The sequence below is a fragment of the Pseudonaja textilis genome, chromosome 1 (genome assembly GCF_049901715.1).
Source record: "Pseudonaja textilis isolate UNSWEBS1 chromosome 1, rPseTex1.2, whole genome shotgun sequence".
NCBI classification, from domain to species: domain Eukaryota; kingdom Metazoa; phylum Chordata; class Lepidosauria; order Squamata; family Elapidae; genus Pseudonaja; species Pseudonaja textilis.
In genome coordinates this window covers 309,175,708-309,197,529 of record NC_141990.1, presented here as the reverse complement: position 1 = coordinate 309,197,529, position 21,822 = coordinate 309,175,708, and the positions used below count along the sequence as shown (strand labels likewise).

At 40.7% G+C, this 21,822-nt stretch overlaps 1 protein-coding gene across 3 annotated transcripts in view; it reads right to left on the bottom strand.

The window, feature by feature from the left end:
• FRMD6 (FERM domain containing 6) overlaps nucleotides 1-21,822 on the bottom strand; it is a 117,828-nt gene that overhangs the window by 52,532 nt on the left and 43,474 nt on the right. The window contains exon 2 of one of the 3 annotated variants that reach the window (XM_026698725.2): nucleotides 19,639-19,942. The exons of 1 other annotated variant lie outside the window; for it this stretch is intronic. The gene's annotated coding sequence lies outside the window, so the exon portion shown is untranslated. Of the gene's footprint in view, nucleotides 1-6,656; nucleotides 6,845-19,638; nucleotides 19,943-21,822 lie in introns of those variants that run through there. One more of the 3 variants, XM_026698726.2, reaches the window with a different exon arrangement.

Here is a 21,822-nt window from a genome sequence, read left to right as displayed (position 1 = left end):
GCTACAGCAAAATTTTCCAAGCTAATGCCCTTCCAAGTATGCTGGATTTAAATCCCCATAGTTCCCAGTCAGCATATAGCTAGACAATACCAAATTACGTAAGAATGTATTGCTGGAAGACATCACAGCCTATAAGGTAGGGAACACCAAATGTTTGGACCTCAGGGACCACCAAACTCATAATTTTAAATCCCGCAGACCACTAATATGAATTTTGACTGACGGCGGCTTGCTGATGTTGGTGGGAAAGTTGTTCCATATTCCAGAGCTACAGTAGTCACAGGACTGGCCCTTTGGTCATCCCAGAGCAGCTGTTTCTCCACCCGGGTGCACCAGCCTGCCATGGACTGGAGGAGCTGCTCTGGGATGACCAAAGGGCCAGTCCTATGACTACTGCAGCTCTAGAATATGGGATCGACTTTCCCACCAACGTCAGCAAGCCACCCCAGCGTAGATTTCCCTCCCCTGCCGTTGGTCTTACTTTCCAGTTCCAGCTTGTGTGGCTCTACTCAAGGTAAGGTTTGCACTTGGCCAAAGGATGGGGGCCAGGGGGTGGGTGGGCCATGTGGGCAGTGCAGCCTTGTGTTCCCGCACAGCCTGGATTAAATGCTTTGGGGGGGATATTTCTCTGCGGGCCACCAAAATTTTCTCGTGGACCACCAGTGGTCCCCGGCCCACCAACTGGTGACCACTGCTATAAGGCAGAGTCATTCTGAGGGCTTTTTTACTCCAGTCCTTAGGTACTTCTCCTAACATTGCATCTTTTGACTTTTTCAGCTTAGTGCATAAGCCACATTATTTTCCAACCTTATAATATACAATTTGGTTTCTTTTTTCCTTTGACTCTTTGCCTATCAAAAACCTGGATCTCATCTAACAGTAGAGACAAATTCTTTCCAAAAATGGGGGAATTGGACAGTACATATTTACTTTTCCTAGTTATCCAAGTGTCACATGAAATCTACAAGATGCTTACTAGAGTTCAATCTGTTCTTCCTTCCTCAAGCATTTCTTCTTTTGCTCCATCTTAAAACTCTGACTATGACAGCCTCAGGGCTTCAAAATTAAGTCCCCCCCTTTTCTTTCCATTCCACCATCTATGTTTTTGAAGCATCATGTCTGAAAAAAGATCTGGATATTTCAAAATCTTACAACAGTTTGAATATATTCAGTATTTTAAAATATTGCCTAATAATAGATTTTTGGATTCTTTCTTATCAATCAGAATCGCTTAATTATTCTATTTCTAATCATGTCATGACTAGAATAATATACTGAAGAAATAGTTTGGACTAAAGATTAAGATCCTAGAGTAGGATTGAGGAATCCTAAATTCTAGTCCTGCCTTAGGCAGAAAACCAGTTGGGTGATTTTGGTCCAGTCTTTCTAAAGTGCTGGGCAATGGCAAATCATTTCTGAAAATGCTGCCAAGAAAACTGCATGGACTTGTTCAGATCGTCACAGTATGCGTGCTCACACACAAATACAGAGGACGAGATACTGTTAGACTATCCCAATAATGCATCCATGTTTTAGTAGGTCAATGACATCATTATGACATCAGCTATCACAAAAGTATTCTCTATACTCATCTAGCTAAGCCACAAGCACATCTTACAAGAGAAGAAACAGATGTTTCACCAACATAAGGTATTTGCAAACAGTAGTTTAGATTCTTCATTCAGTTCTGGATATTTGCTATTTTTCAGTTATAAAAAAAAGAAAGCAGAAGAAAGATATATGCAGACACATAAACCCAGCATAGCTATTACTTCAAAAGCTAACCTGGCAAAACTAATGTAGTTGGGGAAACAGGTGGGATCTTTGAACAACTCCCATGCACCCAAATGGACTGAACATAGTATTCAGTACCTGACACTAAACAGAGGCTTTTGGGGTCCTTGAGATATAGCACAATATTTAACTGCAGAGATGGGTGAAAGCAAACCATTTCAGGATCAAAATGCTCCACTTTTGAACTTGGTCCAACAATTCCAGGGGTGTCAAAACACCTTTTTTATAGGTATCATCTAACAATAGTCAAAATACCTGCTTCCAATTCAAAACAGCTAGAAGTCTAAGTTTGAAATGTATCTGGAATCAGAAAAAATCTTTTGAACTCAAAACAGCAATTCAGTCTGCAAAATACCTTGTACACCTCTAACAGGATTTACTCATAATGTGTTTGTTTCTCTACAGTCTTTCTGGTTTTAAGTTACCTCTTTGCTACCTGGTTTCACGTTTCTTTCTTGCCACCTTTTCAGGTTGCTTGTTGTTTTCCCCAAAAACGTGCCACGAGCACAAAGAACTGCTTATGCAGCAAAAAGCAATGCAGACATGAGCAAAAAACAAATATGAATATATTGCTGGTCCCAGAAGGAAGCAACAAGAAAGCCATACAGCGGACATTTTGATACTACAGAAGCTCTCAACAATCAGGAAAGTCTGGGCAAAAACTTTGAGGTACTTTGAACAGTGTAATGCAGAATGCGTAGCAGTGGCACTTATGAAAACAAATGTATGCTTCTCAATTTTTGTGTAGTAATAAGATTAATCCCACAAAGCAGTTGTATATGAAAGAGACTTTATAATTCCCCTCCCCCAGCCATGATCTGACTTTTAGCAGAGCAATCTGAATGGTTAACTAAGCATGCTGGGTAAAATTGTGGCTTATTCAGTAAATGACTTAATCATGGCTTGTCAATCTATAGGTCCATTATGCATTCTGAAATAGGAAGACATAGGATGCCACTTTTCTAGACTGTCCCAAGGATCTTCTGTGATTATGCAACTTGAAATCTTTGGGACAAAAGGCCAGAGATAGATTTTACACTTTTGACAGGCAGATCCACCTTGTTTGCTTTTCTAAAGACATCTGGATCCACACATGACACCCTACAATGCAGAGATAGTGATAGCACAGGGCATTACTACTTTTAGATGCCAATAGAGGAACACATTGTGATGGGGTAGTCATTTTCATTAAATAAATGAGGACAAGAATGGCCAGAAATCATGGGGAGGTTAGGATCATATTCCATTTTTCTCTTTAGAATGGTGCATAGACCCCTCCATAGCAGAGATATTGTCAGGGTTCAGCTACTGTGAGGTTGATTGGTTTGGTTGCAAGTCTTCACTGTTTCTGACTCTCCCCATAATAATTTGCATGTCAATTTTAAGATATCTCAGTGGTCAGGACAAGGGACAGCCCTTGAAATTCCTAGAGAGCAGAAGAATGCAAGAACAACGTTGCTGAGGGAGATCAAGGTCTAACTCAGCAACAGCTATCCACCAGGCGCTTCTCAAAAACTGGGCATGTTATCACACAGAATCTGAGGCTCAATATCAGTCAAATATCCTCTCTTGACAAGTTTGTCTATATACACTAACACAGTCATAAAGAAAAGGCTTAAGGAGGAAACAAATGGCATGGCAGTGAAATGAAACAAAGACATCCTGACAGTTCTATTAAAGCTGTAGTACAGGTAACCCTCAATTGAGCCCCAAATTTATGATGTTAAGTGAGAAATTTGTCAAGTGTGTTTTGCCCCATTGTACAACTTTTCTTGCCACATTTGTTAAGTGAATCACTGTTTTCCCACTGTTGTGTTTCCATAACAATAATCATTAAATCAATAACAGTCATTAAGTGAATCTGGTTTTCCCACTGACTTTGCTTGTCAGTAGGTCGCAAAAGGGGGACCACCTGACTCTGGGACACTGCAACCATCATAAAGTCAGTTGTCAAGCATCCAAATGTGATTCACTTGACCATGGGGATGTTACAACGGTCATAAGTGTGAAAAATGGTCATGTTACTTTTTTCAGTGCCATTGCAACTTCAAATGGTCACTAAATGAGCTGCTGTAAATCAAGGACTACCTGTGTATATAAAGCAAGCACAGTCACCACTGACATATGAGAGAGTTGGTGTTAATGTACTTGTGAAAACACTAGCAATTAAAACCTAGGAGATAGGACATTGCTGATTAAGTTCACACATTGCACAAGGTGATGGCAAGATTGACTTGTTTTTGGCTTAGGATGTTGCATGAACTTTATATCTTCTTCGACACATCATGGCTCCGCTTGAGGGATGAACCCCACCTGATGTCTGCATAATAACACTCTAATGCACAGACCTGGACTTCTTAATCAAAGGCTAATCTACTGTTTTCCAGATGTTCTGTAGAATGTCTTTGTTCAACATTATCACATCTTTTGATACCAAACTGAAAGAGCCATTTCTTCAACAGATGAAAAGGGTATGCTGGGAAGCCAAAGTGAAGTGGAACTCAAATGCAATTTTTCTACAGCTTTAATTCCAAGAGTACCAATGATCTGGGCCCCACTTACTGTTTCTAAATACTGTAAGATCTCCTACAGTCTTAATATTGTATTAAAAAAATCTGCTTGGTAATTGTGACAACATTCCTGCAATGTATGATCAGATGAAGAACTAAAGTAGATGATGCTTTGCTCATATCCAATCAGAGCAGACATAAAATTAGAACAATTTCCATTAAGACTAAAGCTGAGCTCAACACCCTCCCATTTTTTCACCGACCTCCATTTCTACAAGTAAAGGCAAATAGCCTAATCTCCCTCAATATGATGGGCACAAGGTAAGTTAGCCTACAATTCCCATGAACCCCTATCAGCACGGCTAATGTAGTGCAACAGCTGCTTTGAGGCTATCAAACTGCAAACTTTAACTGTAATCTAGTTTGCTAAATAAGGGTGTTTGTACTTTTATCTATAACACTTCAGAACTTGGCTATAGTGTCATAGTTCAACAATCAACAAGTTGAATTTGAATTTAAACACAGCATGAACCCCAGAAATACCAATACAGGTGCTCAGGGTTGAGCCATGGGAGTCCTTGGTGGTCTTGAAGCTTAGTTATTTGCTTACAGGTGTTTCACTAGCATTGAAAGTGTTACCTAGTCAGAGAAGTGTATGCAAGCAAACAACCAAGCTCAGAGAGCACCCAGGACTTGTGTTCGAGTATCCTTTGCAGAGCTCATATGTGGCCTAGTAGCAGATTGAACCACAGCACTGCAGAGCTGCAAAGGTTTTTCCCTCTGAGATAGGGACAACTATTACAACTAGAAGTAAATGTAAACATCCCTCCAGGAGTCTATTATAGGACAGGTCTCTACTAATTCCTCAGGGCAACACCACCCATTTCTTATCTCCAGACTACGGAATTACCCAAAACAAAACTAAGATTAAGCATGGTTGGGAGAGAAAAGTATTTGGGGGCGGAGGGGACAAGGAGATGCCTGGATGCCATTCTAGATCATGCACGCACAAAGCTGCCTATTTTGATTGTCTACAAAGTCACACAGTTACACATACTCAAGTCCCATCGCTCTGAAAGGAAAACACTGACTTCAAGGCACTGTTGGGGCTCACCCTCTCTTTCAAAGAATGAAGCAGCTGAATTCCAGCATTAAAGAGGAGGCCATTTCGGGTCACATCAAGCTAAATTAGGATGGGTTTTTTGTGGGGGGCTGGGCAGCTCTGGCCGTTTGTGGAAAAGTCCAGCTAAGTTCAGCTTAGTTCACCCTATGCTGCAACTTTTGTAAGACGAGTCTTAAAGGTTTAATAAGTGTAATAAGGTGTAATGGTGTAATAAGATTGGGACTGGGTTTTAGGGACTTCTGTCCTCACTGTGAGTTGTGCTGGGGGCTGGGCGTGCACGAAGGGAGGCTCAGCCAATTTCATTGTACACATGTTGTACTGTGACAACAAAGGTAATAAATTCGTTTAAAGTAAGTTATGGCTTTGCTTGCGACGTTCCGAAAGCCTCTATTTCTGCCCCACAATTTTCCCGGCGGGTGGTGGGGGTAATCGTTCAAGCAGACCCATGAAAGACTCGAGTCCCGGCACACCGATTTGAACCATTCAAGCTTCCAATCAAGGAAACCTTCGTTCTTGCAGCTGGAGCAAAGCGTCCTGCCCACAGCTGCTGACCCCCCCCCCTTCCGCCTTCCCACACAATCAGATTCAGACAACCCTGTGTCTCAAGACCCCGAGCGCTTCCTGCAATTCCCCCCTCCCACCCCCAATTCTCCGTCCAATGGTCCTGCTTGACTGGAGATGCTAGAAGTTACCGTCCGCGCATCTGGAAGGCACCAAGCTGGAGCCCGCCAAGAGGAATCGGCTGGCCTCCCGTTTTCTTTCTGGGAAAGCCCACTCCCACGAGAATCGGCGCCTCGTTTCGGCAGCCTCTCTCACCCCCCCTCCACCCCGCTTCCACCTTTTCCGGCCGTTACCGAAAGCCGTCAAAGTTTCGCTCGCCTCTAGGAGAGTGACCCTAAATCTTGGCTACACCGAGCCCCTATTTGGAGCCCCTTCCCAGAAAGGAAGGCTTCCCGACGCCGCTGCTGCCCCCCCCCCACCCCGCCGACACGCAACCCAGAAGGCGCCCCCTGCGCGCGCTTCGCTTCCAAAGAAAGCCGAGTTTGGCCAGGAAAGCGCGGCGGGGGCACCCCATCCCGCTCGCCCTGCTTTCTTCCTTCCTCCCTCCGTCTCCGTCTCTTTCTCTCTCTCTCTCTCCGGGCCGGGCTCAGCATTCCTGTTAAAAAAAAGCAGCGGCTGAAAGGCGCAGGGATTCCCCAAGCAGCCCACCGGGCGAGCCGAGTTCTTACCTCCGCCGGAAAGGAGAACGGCTTCCTACGGCGGTACTGCCGCGCCTTCTCCCCGTACTCTCTGGAGAGAGCCCCGGTCCTGCTTCGCTGCGGCGGCGGCTGCTTTTTTTTTTTTTTTTTGGCTTCCTCGCTGGTGCTACTTTCGCAGTTACAACCGCTCCTCCCTTCGCCCAGTTCTGGAGCCGACTGGAGCTTCAACCACAACACATGGAAAGAGCCAAGCTGGGGACCGTACCAAGAGCCGCCGGTGGGGGTGGCCGGTGCGTGGCGCTCCGCAGCGTGCTCCCTGCTGCAGCGAAGCGGGCCGCGCGCTGCCCCTCGGAGAATTAGGACCGCATCTGAAACCCAGAACCTCCTAACCTAGCACTTGGCTAGTAGAAGAAGGGCGATCCCGGTGGGCCTTTTTCTGTGGCTCCCCCTCCTCTTCCTCTCTTAGTACAAACCATTCCCCAAGCATAACATTCTCTTCTAGGAGAATGAGCGTCACCCACGGCTATGCAGCAGCTGGGCAGGATTGGCGAGCCTAAGAAGACAAGGTGCCCGACTCCGAGATGGTCGCCTTCGATCCAAGACTTAAGAACCTTCCAAACCCAACTCTATGATTCCGGGGTGGTTATGGAATCATGAGTGAACGATATTGTGCAAGTGCTCAGAGGAACTCTTGTTACTGGTGCTCCAAGGCCCTTTAAGGGATCGTGGTGGTAGTTCGATCGTCAAGGAATGTGATTTTGAGTGCTACATCGAGTTGGTAGACCTGCGTGTGAATATAATAGTAGCTATGCATACAATAGTTGCTATGAACAATCCGTTTTAAATGATGTGTTTGTAAATAGGTGCAGTGAGATGAAGAAGCGGGCCAATGATATCTAGAGTGGTACCACTGGGTGAAAAGTTACTTCGAATTGTTTCACACGCCTGGTGTGTGCAATTTGCTTCTTGCATGGTTGAGCCTTACCTCACTTTGAAGACTTACCAATGTTGGTTTGCATAAGAAATCATCAGTCCTCTGCAGAGCCTGCTATACAGCAAAGAAGGGAAGCAGCAGAAGAAAGTTTGGAGAATGTGTTATTTAGCAAATGAAGTGGCCAGAGTTATATAATTAATTCTATGTTTTTCAAATACAGCATTTGTATTTTATTTATATCCTGACTTTATTATTTTTTACAAATAACTCAAGATAGTCAACATATCTTCAGGTTTCCTGCCCAAGCAGGGAGTTGGACTCAGAGACCGCTACCATTATCTTATTCTGTTATTTCCAACACAGTTTCCTCTTCCTATTTTCCCCACAACAACCCTGTGAAATGAGTTGAGCTGAGAGTGATATCCCAAGGTCACTCAGCTGGCTTTTATGGGTAAGAAGAGACTTGAACTCACAGTTTCCTGCTTTCTAGCCTGGTGCCTTAATCACTAGACCAAATTGTATAATCTTTTCAGACCAAAGATCAGCCTTATAAGGTAGGCTTTCATGCCTTGTAGTAGGAATCTGAATTCATTTGACTGGAACTGGCCTCATATCTGAATTCTGGAATAGCCTTTGTAGGGAAAACCCCTTGGACTGATGAAGTTATTTAAAGCCTTTTTATGTCCGGCCTCCTCACTTGTTACATTTTATTTTTAATGTCTTATCAGAGCAGTACTTGCCTTACTGTTTGGGCTGTTATTAAATTATATTTCACCCCATTTCTTATAATATTGTTTTGTGAGAATGCCTTTTTAATAGACAGAGGAAACCATCTTGAAGCCTTTTAACCAAAATATTTAATTTTCTCTAAAATATTGATAATCTGGAGCTATCCCCCTATTGCAGAGAAAGTGCTGAGACAAACGCTCCAAACTTATATAAGTCTACTACTCTGAAGTAAGTCTTATGTAGTTGAGCGATGCTTGCTTTCAGGGAAGAAGATAAAGTGCTGCAATTTTATGTTATAGTCTGTAAACGTAAGTCTGAGAATAAGTCTTGCTCACACAGGGAGGACTTGCATTGGCAAAAGCTGGGCGGTGAGGCTACAAAACAAATTACTGCAAAGGGACGGATATTCACCAAACTCAGCAGTATGCGTTTCTCTATATTGACTCAAAACGCTGCATTTGCAAAGCAAGTTAGGTTGTCAATCATGATTGACCAACTATTATGGCAAAGCCAAAGACAGACAAACCATATAATATTTTAGAGTGCTACATGAATCGGATCATTACACTATAATAGTTTTGTTCTGATTTAATGTATTTTGTGAATCTATTTCAGTTTCTAAGGCAGAGCTTACGGAATAGGAATATTCTTTATTGGCCATGTGTGATTGGACACACAAGGAATTTGTCTTCGATACATAAGCTCTCAGTGTATATACAAACAACAAGGTGATAAGTCATAGATCATAAATTAGCACAGTGTTTTACTCTGGGCAACTTTGAGATAGGTAGACTTCAACTCCCAGAATTCTCCAGTCAATATGTTGTGGGGAATTCTAGGAATTGATGTTCAGACATCTTAAAGTTGTTGAGGCTGAAGAACCCTGGTTTAGCAAGTGTGAGGACAGCTGCAGTAAACTGTAAAAGCAGAATAAGTCAGTAATTCTGTATATGGAAAAAGGCAAAAATGATATATTTATAGGAAGCTAAGTTTAAGTAAAACAGAGACAGAACTGTAAGAAGGGAAACCTTAGGCTGTAACCCAGCAAGATCTGTTAAGTATATTGTAACTTTTAGGTATTTTCAGGATTCATTTCTTCTTTCCCTCGAAACAAACTGCTCTCCCCCCATTATAACAACTTGTGTGTAAGAAGGGATTGTGTTTTTTTTTATATAGAAAGAGACATGCTACGTATCCAGGTCTGTCCACATGACTTCCAGGCCATCTAGATAAATCCAGGTTATTTACCTGACTGCATGGGAACTATAATAATTGGAATTTAAAATCTGTAATTAGTGCATCTGGGGCTAGCAATATGTACCCACCAGTAGTATTAACAGGAGGCAACAAGAAAAGAAGTGATGAGCATGCCCTTGATTTAAAAGAAACGACCACTTAATTCAATGCCAGTAAGTACCAGATCTTTTATGGTAGGTAGGTAGGTGGGTAGATTGATAGATAGATAGATTGACAGACAGACAGACAGATGGACAGACTGTTACAATGTACAGGAGCTTGATAAAGAAAATGCAGATTGCGGTAACTAGTATTGATGAGTTTCAAAATTCAGGAAAACATTTGCCTGAAATGACTCTGGGCTTTGTGCTTTGCTACATATGCTCAAGTAGAATAAAATGTCTTCTACAGAGGCAATCAGCTGCCCTCTGTAATTTTGACCTATATATTATTTGGTTTTTTTTTTTGCATAATTGCGTCCCAGCAATAGATAAGTAAAAATACAAAATCCTATGCATAGGGAATGAGGAAAATAGTTTTTACAATATTATGTGTGTGTGAGGCATTGCATGTAAATTCCTACCACCACCACAGCCAATTGTGTAATAAATGTTTGCACTAGCACAATCCCATGGAAAAGTGAAGTTATCCAGCCTTTCCTGTCCCAGGGTAATGTGTAGCTTATTGCTTCTAAACATCTTGCTGTTTCTCTCTCACCTTGCCAGACCTACTTCTTTACAAGACATTATTTGAAAAGGCTGGGGCAGCCCCCAGCATGCTTTTACTTGCCATGATTTCTTTGAAGCAGTGTCTAGTTTTGTATCTTGCCTTTTATTAGAAGCTAGAGTTAAAGAACGTGTACCCTCCAGATGGTAAATTCTCAGCACTGGTCACTCTCTGACTGAGGTTAGGAATTATAGTTCAGCAACCCCAAAACACTTCCAAATACTTCATAAAAAAAAAAATCCCTTTTCACCTGTATGGGAAGGTCTCTTGCTTCCTCAATCTCGGGTTCTCTCCCAGAGACCTGGGATTTTAAGGGTTCTGTGCAAGATTTTAGCTGTTTCTAGCACTGTACTCTTCTGGATAGAGAGAATCAGAATCAGAATAGGGCTGGAAGGGACCCTGGAGGTCTTCTAGTCCAGTCCCCTGCTCAAGCAGGAGACCCTATACCATTTCAGACCAGTGACTGTCCAGTCTACTTAAAAATCTCCAGTGATGAAGCACCCACAACTTCTGGAGGAAAGCTCTTCCACTGGTTATTTGTCCTCACCATTAGGAAGTTTCTCCTTAATTTCGGGTTGCTTCTCTCCTTGATTAGTTTCTGTCCATTGTTTCTTGACTTGCTTTCTGGTACTTTGCAAAATAAGTTGACTCCCTCCTCTTGGTGGCAGCCTCTCAAATGCTGGAATACTGCTCATATGCCATCCCCACACAGTCCTTCTTTTTTCTAGACTTAACTCTAGAGAGCTCAGGTATCATTCCTGAGGTCTGTTTTTGAGCCACTTTCCCAGCTTACGAGTCATAGCCCGGAGTGCTTCTACCACAGCGGGATCACTTTGGCCTTTACTTTCCACATTCTCTACAGTTCCTCTTTCAGGCTCTGGTCCTTCTCCAGTTTCTCATATTTCTTCTTCCTGATTTGCTGTCACCTGGCACCACTACATCTATCATCATCACTATCTTCTGGTATTTATCTACTGCCAAGATGTCTGATTTATTGGCCAGTATCTGCCTGCCTGCCTGTATCTGGAAGTCCCACAGGATCTTAGACCTTCTTATTCTCCACAATTTTCTGTGGAAACCCACATCTAGACTTAGAAAGTTCTAGCCCATATTCTACAAAATGGTTATGTCCACAATGCCAGCCACTTGGTTGTGTTGTTCAGTGCCTGCATCTTACACCCAGTCACTATGTGTTGGTCAGTCTCTGAGGTTGCATGATCTGCACCTCACTGAAATCCTATGACTGGGAAGAGGGATTAGAAGGAAACTGAAGGTCTTAGCTTTGATCATGACTACCATCTTGTTTTTTTTTTCCTTCATTTTCCTCAATATATGCCCCTGAACATAAAACAGATAGGCTTGGTTCATTCATCATAGTAAGTGAAAACTTCAGTGTATTCTGGACACCTAAGCAATGCAGTTTATAAAGCATGGGGTTTGACTACACTTATATGAACTGTGAGAGGGATCTTGGAGGCTTAGTGGACAACCAGCTAAATGTGAGCCAGCAGTGTGCAGCAGCAGCCAAAAAAGCTAATGCAATCCTAAGTTGCATTAACAGAGAGATACAATCAAGATCAAGTGAGGTACTAATGCCACTCTATAAAGCCTTAGTAAGACCACACCTAGAGTACTGCATTCAGTTTTGGTCACCATATTATAAAAAAGATGTTGAGACTCTAGAAAAAGTACAGAGAAGAGCAACCGGGATGATTAGGGGACTGGAGACTAAAACATATGAAGAACGGTTACAGGAACTGGGTATGATTAGTCTAGTGAAGAGAAGGACCAAGGGAGACATGATAACAGTCTTCCAATATTTGAGGGGCTGCCAAAGAGAAGAAGGGATCAAGCTATTTTCTAAAGCACCTGTAGGCCAGACAAAGAATAATGGATAGAAACTGAACAAGGAGAGATTTAAGCTGGAAATAAGGAGAAACTTTCTGACAGTGAGAACAATCAACCAATGGAACAGAAGTTGCCCTCGGAAGTTGTGGGAGCACCATCTCTTGAGACCTTCAAGAAGAGATTGGATTGCCATTTGTCAGAAATGGTGTAGGGTCTCCTGCTTGGGCGGGGGGTTGGACTAGATGACCTACAAGGTCCCTTCCAACTCTGATTATCTGTTATCTGTTAACCAGCTAAGTATAATTCATTCAGCAAATACTCTAAAACAAACTATAGTTCAGAATGATGTGTAAACCTAATAATTGGGTTTGGTGAGGGAAACTGATTCAAAGGAATGTGAGGTGAGAGAAGGGTAGGGCTTTATACACTGTAAAAAAGTTGGCATAGTATTTGCATGTGGTAAGAGATACTAGATGAAAACCCTGATTCGGCTTTGCTGTTCTGTGACCACTTGGCTTTAGTAAAATGTACTTTCACTAGTGATGGAGTCGAAGGTCTTTCTTTTTTAACTGACCAAGTTGGGACTGCTGACATTTGTGGTAATGATATTGAAACAGAATTTCATTTATATTCTATCTTGCCTTTCCATTCACACGAGCCTACATGGCAGCCAAGACTTCTTACCATCCTGTATGTAGGTAAGCCACGATCTAGAATCACAGTTGAGCTCAAAATTTCCATTGTTATGCAAAGTAGTAAATAAATGGCACCCCATTTTTTTTTGCCACAGTGGTTAAATGAATCAGTGCAGTTTTTAAAGTGAATCATCCAGTCATTAAATGAATCTGACTTCTCCCATTGACTTTGCTTGTTGAAAGCTGGCTGGTAATCACATAACCCCAGGACACACAATTGTCCTAAAAATACATGCCAGTTGCCAAGTGCCTGAATTTTGATCCCAAGACCATGGGGATGCTGCAACTGTCATAAGTATGAAAATCCGATCATGGGTCACTTTTTTTTTAGTGCTGTTACAAATTTGAATGGTCACTAAGGAATGGTTTGTAAGTCGAGGACTACCTGTACCCTATTCAGTTCCAAAAAAAGACTTATGAGTAGGTGACGGTAATAATAAAGTAAAAATAAAATCCAAACCCAATGACAATCAATGTCCTAATCAAGAAAACACTCCTATCACCACCTCCTGTAGGAAGTAGGGTGACCATACCCATTGCTTGGAAAAGAACAGTAAATTGTTGCAGAAAACAATTTACAATAAATCTGTAGCCTAAAATCCCAAGCACTCCACATAAAAGTGGGGAATGAAAAGAGACCAGATAGATATTACTCATGTTCAGGAGCTCAAGAGAACAAACAGTTTGGGCACATCACTTGAATAGCAGCAGGGTCAGAAGCTCTTTGCTTAACAGTCCCCTCTAAAAAAGAAAAGTTGTTCAGAACTGTACTCTAAATGATGAGTTTAACATCTAAACCTAAAAGTCTCAAGAATACATTGGTGATAACAGCAGATCAGTCTTACTGGCTGCAACAAGCAGGGCCCAGTTAGTCTATTAACAGATAACAGATAATCAGAGTTGGAAGGGATCTTGTAGGTCATCTAGTCCAACCCCTGCCCAAGCAGGAGACCCTATACAATTTCTGACAAATGGCAGTCCAATCTCTTTTTGAAAGCCTCAAGTAATGGCATTCCCACAACTTCCAAGGACAAGCTATTCCATTGGTCGATTGTTCTCACTGTCAGAAAGTTTCTCCTTATTTCCAGGTTAAATCTCTCCTTGTTCAGCTTCCATCCATTATTTCTTGTCTGGCCTTTGGGTGCTTTAGAAAATTGCTTGACCCTTTCGTTTTAATTTTGATTCCGTTTTTTTTTTCTGCGAGGAAAGTGGCTGAGCATATTGTAAGAACCCTGCCTGTGTGGTTAAGAGTTTGTGTGAAACCAGACAGTTGGGTTAATTGAACAAAGGCTCAGGGCAAAAATGTATTTTGGATTGTGATATGAATGCAAGGCAGCGCCTTCCATTCCAGGCAGCAGCATTCTTATGAATTAAGGAGTTAATCTCTCCTATGTGCAGAGTGAGCAGCAGCTAAAATTTCAATAGCAAGGTCCACCCTGGGAAAGGTTCTCCCATTTCTACTATCAATTGATGTTCCTATTTGTTCCATTCCATTTGTCATACATTCACCGATTGCAAATATACAGCTGAATTTCTAATTCTCCTAGGTATAGAAAATTGCTTGTATAGGCTTGGGAATATCATTGAGAGTAGCAAACAGAATCGCCTATGTTATATTGTAGGCCAACCAAGAAGACTGAATAAAAAAGCTTTCTTGGTCAATTTGCTACACATTCCATTCATACTCAGATCATACGGCTGCAACATCCTTCAGGCTAGAAGATACAGTTTTTCGAACTATTTACATGGGATGCTATAACTTCACTCAGACTGGACAGGTCAATGTTCATTGTTCCAGTTCTGGGGGATAGTTGACAAGGATTTTGGAAGTAGAATGAATGCCTTAAGTCTCTGCAGTACCTCTTATATACTCCTCTTATATACACCCCAAATATCCCACAAAAACAATATTTTCCCTCTGAATGATCTCTGGATAATAATCGCTGGGACTTGTGGATTGTGCAGTTGTGATTCAGAATAAAAAAAAGATGGATTATATTCCAGTTTGCCATAAGAAAGAATGAATGGAAGAGATTCCCCAATTGTATGGAATAACAAGCACTGGATTTTTTAGGAATGGTGACACACCATAATGAAAGTGCCCTATATTGTTATATTGCTTTACAATAGAGCGACTATGTTATTCTGACTGTCCTAGAAAATTATAGCATCAATTCAGAAAGGCAGTCTTCCTTAAGCATGCTTTCTCCAACCAGCTCATGCTGATTAGGAAATATAGAAATTGAAGGCCAAGACTTACAAAATTGAAATCCTAAAAATGTGACCTTTTCAATAGGCTGTACAGTGGGACGATAGGGTGTTTGGTGTTCTGTTATTCTGTGTGTGTTTTTTTAATGTATTGCAGGTCACCCACACTCATTTTGGCAATTGATATCAGTTAGTTAGTCTTATCAGCTGAGTTAGTAAATAGATTAATCAATGAATAAATACATCCAGAGGACAACAGATTGAGGATGACTTGATTAAGATAAACCTTGCCTTGCAAAAGCGAGGCCTAGGCAAGGCTCTCTCTGTGAAGTGAGCTAAGGCTATTCAGTAGGCCGGGGTCTTCAAACTTCACAGCTTTAAGACTTGTGGACTTAAACTGACAGAATTCCTCCTCCGGTCATCTTAGCTCAGGAATTCTGGGAGTTGAAGTCCACAAGCCTTAAACTTGCCAAGTTTGAAGACCCACTTCAGACTCTGTTCTGAACCACAGCAATCCAGTTTCAGCAGCCACTCCATCCATCTTTGAAGTGATTGTTTTCCATTCACTCTAACATCATGCAACATTTAGACAGAGGGAACATCTTAGGAAAAAAAAACAAAGCTCTCCTCTAATTCCACCCCCTTTTACTTCTTCTGCAAAGGACATATCTAAAATGTCCTTTCCTGTGAAGATGATTAGAGATGGAGAAAGTTTTAGGATGAAGGGGAGGTTGGGGTTAATTGGTGCTGAAGTCACAAAGTGATTAATGGCTCCCCATAGAAGTGGGAAAAGTAATCCTTCACTGAGAATTCCAGAGGGGAGAAATGTCCTCTGTGTATTCAGACAGCAATTTCTTCAACTCTCAGAAAAAGTGTGAGAGAGGGGACATACATGCATGTGAACACAACCCATATTACAGATAGAATGGAAATAAATTTTAATCGGAACTCCCAGAAAATAACTAAATAGTAATTTTTAAAAACTTTAATATACAGGAAATACCCGTCTGCCCATCAAGCCCGAGCAATGCACAATGTGCCAACTTTCCAAAACTCAGTTCTTCCAACATGTGGGAAAACAAATACCATTGTAGCTGGTATGTGTGTCAGGCGTTGTAATCTGAACACTTTTGGAGACTCTAAATTGAAAAAGATTGGAGTACAGGTAGTCCTCATTTAGCATCCATAACTGGGATCGGCAACATGGCCATTAATCGAAGTAATTGCTAAGTGAAACCACAATTGTGCTTATGTTCTTACTTCAGCTTTCCTTTGCTTTATAGACTTGTGAATGTCACAAATACAAGAATTGGTCACAAAATTACTTTTTCATCTCTGTTGTAAATCTGAAAGGTTACTAAATAGGCATGTGTACAAAAACACAACAATCCAATGTTTTCATGCAATTGTTTTTGTTAATGTGACAGGACCTTTTTGGGGGATGAATTTGTTTTCCCTGCAAGCATGCTTTCATTGGAGCAGTGGAAGGAAGCTGAGAGTCTTAGCTCAGCTGACGGAGAAATGAACCAAACTGATCGACGTTAAGATACAAACTATTATTGTTTGTGCTGATGTCACCAGTACTGATCAAGATAGAGGGGCAATAAGCCGTTGAAGAGGTTTGTTTTTCTTGGAGGAGTCCCTGCGGGATTCTCATCCACAGTCCTTCTATCTCTCAGCAAAACAGAACCCAAACGACAGCCAAGAGAGCTGTTTTGGCTATCATAAAACTGATGGAGTCTAGGTCAGACCAAAATTTAGTGAAGCACTCAGGGCTCAGCTGCGTTTGACTCATTAGTAGTTAGTTTGACTCCATCCCCTGGGAGAATTAAATACAGAGCAGAGTCCAAGGGGATATTGCCTTGATACTACCATATTTGTTATATATATTTCAGCACAGACATCAGAGGCAACTCGGGTCAGAGGTAATGGCCTTATTCAGAGTTTTTCCATCCCTCCTGTTCTCTTCTTTGAAGTCCCCGTGGTGAGTTGCTGAAGTCTGCAAGTCCAATTCTAGACTTGAAGGTTACAGAATGTATCTTACCCACCAGGGGAAAAAAACCACTGTGATTATATAGGAATGACTAGACCCAGCCCTTACAACCAGGGGTGGGATTCAATTTTTTTAACAACCGGTTCTGTGGGTGTGGCTTGGTGGGCGTGGCTTGGTGGTCATGTGACTGGGTGGACATGGCTTGGTGGTCATGTTATTGGCTGGGTGTGGCCAAATTGATATCACGCACATTGAGGCACACATCTCCTCGCCTGGCCTCTTATGACTATGGAGATGCTGCAACAGTCGTAAGTGTGAAAAATGGTCATAAGTCACTTTTTTCAGTGCCATTGTAACTTTGAATGGTCACTCCACACAAGCAAAGTACCAGAAAAGGAAGGGAAAAAAACTCCAGAGATGTTCCTGAGACAGGAACTCTAGTCCTGCCAAGAATGTAATAAGGGTTAATGAAGAGGCAGTTTCTGTAAGCAATACCAGAATATTTCCTTCCTGCCTTCCTTACAGGATTAGGCCAGTAATTTCTTCTAACAACCGGTTCTCTGAACTGCTTATAATGTTAACAACTGGTTCTAGCGAATAGGTGTAAACTGGTAGAATCCCACCCTGCTTACAACCGTTTGTTTAGCAACTGTTTGTAGCTACAATGGCACTGAAAAATGTGACTTACAACTGCATGTATGACCACTGCAGCACCCCCTCCCCCAAGATCACATGATCAAAATTTAGGCACTTGGCAACCAAGATGTATTTAAGATGGTTGCAGCGTTCTGTGGTCATGCAATCACCATTTGTGACTGTCCCAATAGATTTCCAGCAAGCAAAGACAACGGGGAAAGCTAAAATCACTTAACTACATGATTCACTTAAGAACCGTGGCAAAAGTTTATAAAATAAGATGTGACTTACTTGGCAACCATCTTGCTTAGCAATGGAAATTCTGGTCCCTGTTGTGATTGTAAATTGAGGACAACCTGTATGCAATTATTCCTTCTAGAAACCATGGAATTATAGTTCCATAAAAGAAATTTACCATCTTACTATTTTCAACGAAGTATAGTAGCTGAGTTTCTTTTGGAAAAGCTATAACAAAATTTACTGGAACATACTTATTCCATTAGTCCAGAGGTCTCCAAACTTGGCAATTTTAAGTTGTGTGGACTTCAACTCCCAGAATTCTCCAGCCACTTGGCTGGAGGATTCTGGGAGTTGAAGTCCACAAATCTTAAAGTTGCCAAGTTTGGGGACCCCTGCTTAGTCTATATTGTTTAGCTATTCAGAGGGGTTCAGCTTGGAGTAGATACAGAAAGTGCTACTAATGTCAATTTCTAGTAGTTCCTACAGTGCCGGTATAAGACAGTTCCCCAGTTGGAGTACAAACCAACTATTAATCATTAACATTTCCAGTGTCAATGAACATTGCAGGAGAAGCATATTATGATCAATCTAGGCCACTCAGAGTCACTGCAACAGTGAGATGGGCAACATATAAATTTAATAAATAAAATCAATCACACCAACCCTGAGCTACATAACGGTTGGCATGATAGGTAGCTTGCTGTCTACCATTAGCTAATGAAAATACCTGAACTGCTATATCATGAGTCCTGGCATGATATGTGCAGTCCCTACACCAAAGAAATGCCACCTATAATGCCAAGCATTAATATGCTGACCATATATTTCTCCCAGAAAATAAGTTGGTTTTCTACAATAGATATTAAATCTCCAGAGAGCAAAATCCTAGGGGCAAACCTAACATGTACATGGCTGACATAATTAAGGTATTTTTTGACTACAAATAGTGATAGACTTGTCATTTTTCTGAAACAATAAGAGCACCATTTCAGGTAGCAGCTGCTGGAAAGTTGTGGCAAGGTGTTAAAACCATGTGCTATACAAGATGTTTTCCTTGCATGTTGCTTTCAGATATGATGGAAGACGCCATCCCAACCCAATATTGGAGTAAGATTCAACTTATTTCATGTTTTAAATATGGAAAGAGAGAGAGGTTTTGCCCTCAGCAATAAAAAAAGGATAAAACCAGCCTCAACAACCTACTTGATATTAAAAGCATGGTGTGATCTTAACCTATAATAAGGATAGGTATCCAGAATGCAGATCACAAGTGCCAACCCCATAGTGGTTAAAGATTCCACTATCAGAATTTGGTGATTTAATGGGCAATTTTCAGCAGTTTTCTTCTTAGTAGAAAACAAGCAATGAAATAAAAGAGGAAATGGATGTGCTAAGCTTATGCAAGACTAAACACACCAATTTTCATCCTTAAAACCCCCAACCTATCCCCAGAAGAGAAATATTGTTCCTTGTATTTCCCAGACCAATTTACTTTTAAAGCCCAAAAGGACCCTGAATTGCTTCTAACTTTCTGGAATAGATTAAGGAAAGTTAGTACCATACAGTTTTGCAAACATATATTCAATGGGTCAGATGTATGTTTGACTTAATGAAGGCCTCTTGATAAAACATATCTTCTTGTATCCTCTGCTGATGAGATGATGTAAACAAGGAAATATAAACTGCCTCCAGCTTTGCAGTGTGTTTCACTTGATGGGTTTAGCGAGTTGGTGCACAAGTAAAGGAAAGCTTATAAAAATATTTTACCTGTATATGCAGAAGTCTAGTGAAGTCCATGCAAAATCTCATAACATTGGATCCTACTTCTTGTCACAAATGGGTCAGCCAAATGCCTTTATATAGAAGTGTACTCTGTCCTTTCAGTAGCTTTGCAAGAATTCTGCTTTCTGATGGTGTTATCAAGACATAGAAGCTTGCTGAACCTGAAGGTGAAGATGAGCTTTGGATGTGTCCTTCCTAAATGGGAATGGTCACTTGTAGGAAGTGTCTCTCACATCTGGCATTCCCTCTTGAATCCTCTTTGGGGTCTTTTTCTAACATCACCAAGGAACTGTTTGGACAAAGCATAACATTCCTGAGTGAGCACATAAGCAGGGGTATCATTTAAATTTGAGTATTATCAAGCTTTGGAAGATTACTGGGTGTATTTGGAATTTTGAAAGCTTTTCTTGGAAGTCGTCATAGCTGTCATGGAGTGTGACTGTCATTGTGAGTGTACACCAGTGATAAGAGGTCCATTTCACAAAACAGCAAATGACTCAGTTCATAAGCCATCTCAAGCCATTGAAGCAAAAATATTTAAAGTACAATGAAATGGAAGAAATTGTCATAATCAATTATGAAGAAACCAGCTTAGTGTTTTGTGGACATAAAAAATAATGTCTGTGACTAATTTTTCTAACCTCCCACCTCCAGTGAATATTGTCTTCCTTATAAATCATGATAAAGGGTTAGCAAAACAATTCAAGCACATGCACTAAGATAAGTGGGCAGGTACCTCCTATACATGTTTTCTCCAAAGACAATTTATGGAAGACTAAAAATTTGCCCTCCTGAACCAGACCAAGACCCATCTTCATCTAGTATTTTGTTTCACATAGGGGTGAACTTGGTGCTTCTGGAGGCTTACTAGCTGGAAATGGAGACATAGGAATTTCTGCTGTTCTCCTGAAAAAGGTAATGGGATATATGTGATTCCCAATTCAGAAGTAACAGAGACTCAAAAAACAGTACTTTTGAGTGAGCTTCCTCCTCAACTTTATCCAATCTCCTTTTAAATTCACCCAAGATAATGATCTCTACCACATTTTGTAGCATTGAATTTGACAGGTTCATTATATACTGTGTGAAAAAGTACTTTCTTTTGCCTGTTCTAAATCACCTCTGTTACTTTATTGTACATCTCCTTGTCCTAATATTTAAAAAAAGGGAGAAAAAAATTGCCTCTGCCCCTGCTGTCCTTGCTGTGTTTGATTTTATTTATCTCAACCATGTCCTCGGTCACCTTTGTTTTTTCTTTAAAAGGAAAGCCCTAAACTTCAAGGAATTCAGTAGCTCTCATTGAAGTATGCAAGAGAATGCTACTCTAAATGTAAATTAATGTATACTTTAGCCAACCTCAGTTAGAACAAAAATGAGTAAAAAAATCACAAAACTTTCTGTAAACTGCACCTTTTTCTATAAGCCTGTCTCCTCTCTTTCTTCCTCATTTAACAATGTAGTTCCTTCATCACCTTGCATCAAATGACTGTCTTTTGATATCATTCACAACTGATTTGACTTTGACATGAAAAAAGCAGGTTTTGCAAGGTTTTCTGGAATGGGATGGTTATGCAAGTTGGGGACTGCCTGTACTTAAAAATCTATTAAGATTACTATTTCATTATTACTGAAATGTTAAAATTAAAACAAATGCATAGAAATATCAACAAAAAGCAGCCGCTCTCATAGGGACTATGTATTTAATATCACATGTGTTAACAGTGGCCAGAATTGTATTTGCACAACATTGGAAAGGTGTGGAGATCCCCACAAATGAGAAGATAGTAAAAAAAAAAAAACTAGAATGTGTAGAAATGGATAGATTAACGTAACACTTGAAATTAAAGATAAGGAAGATACAGAATTTTTTGAAACATGGGATTCGTTTTATCTATGGTTAAATAACAGAAACAGTAGTTAGAATATTTAATAATAAATGAAGGATTAATTTTATCATGAAGGTTTATTATCAATATGAATATTAATCATTAAGTATTAATATGTTGACAAAATACTATTATTATATGATCACTACTAATAAACATGATGATGATGATGATGAATGTCGCTTAAACTAACTGTAACCAGACAACACACTGTTTATATAGATATTGAAATTGTGACTCTTTCTTTATATAGTAAAAAATAAAAAATATTTGAAAAACAAAA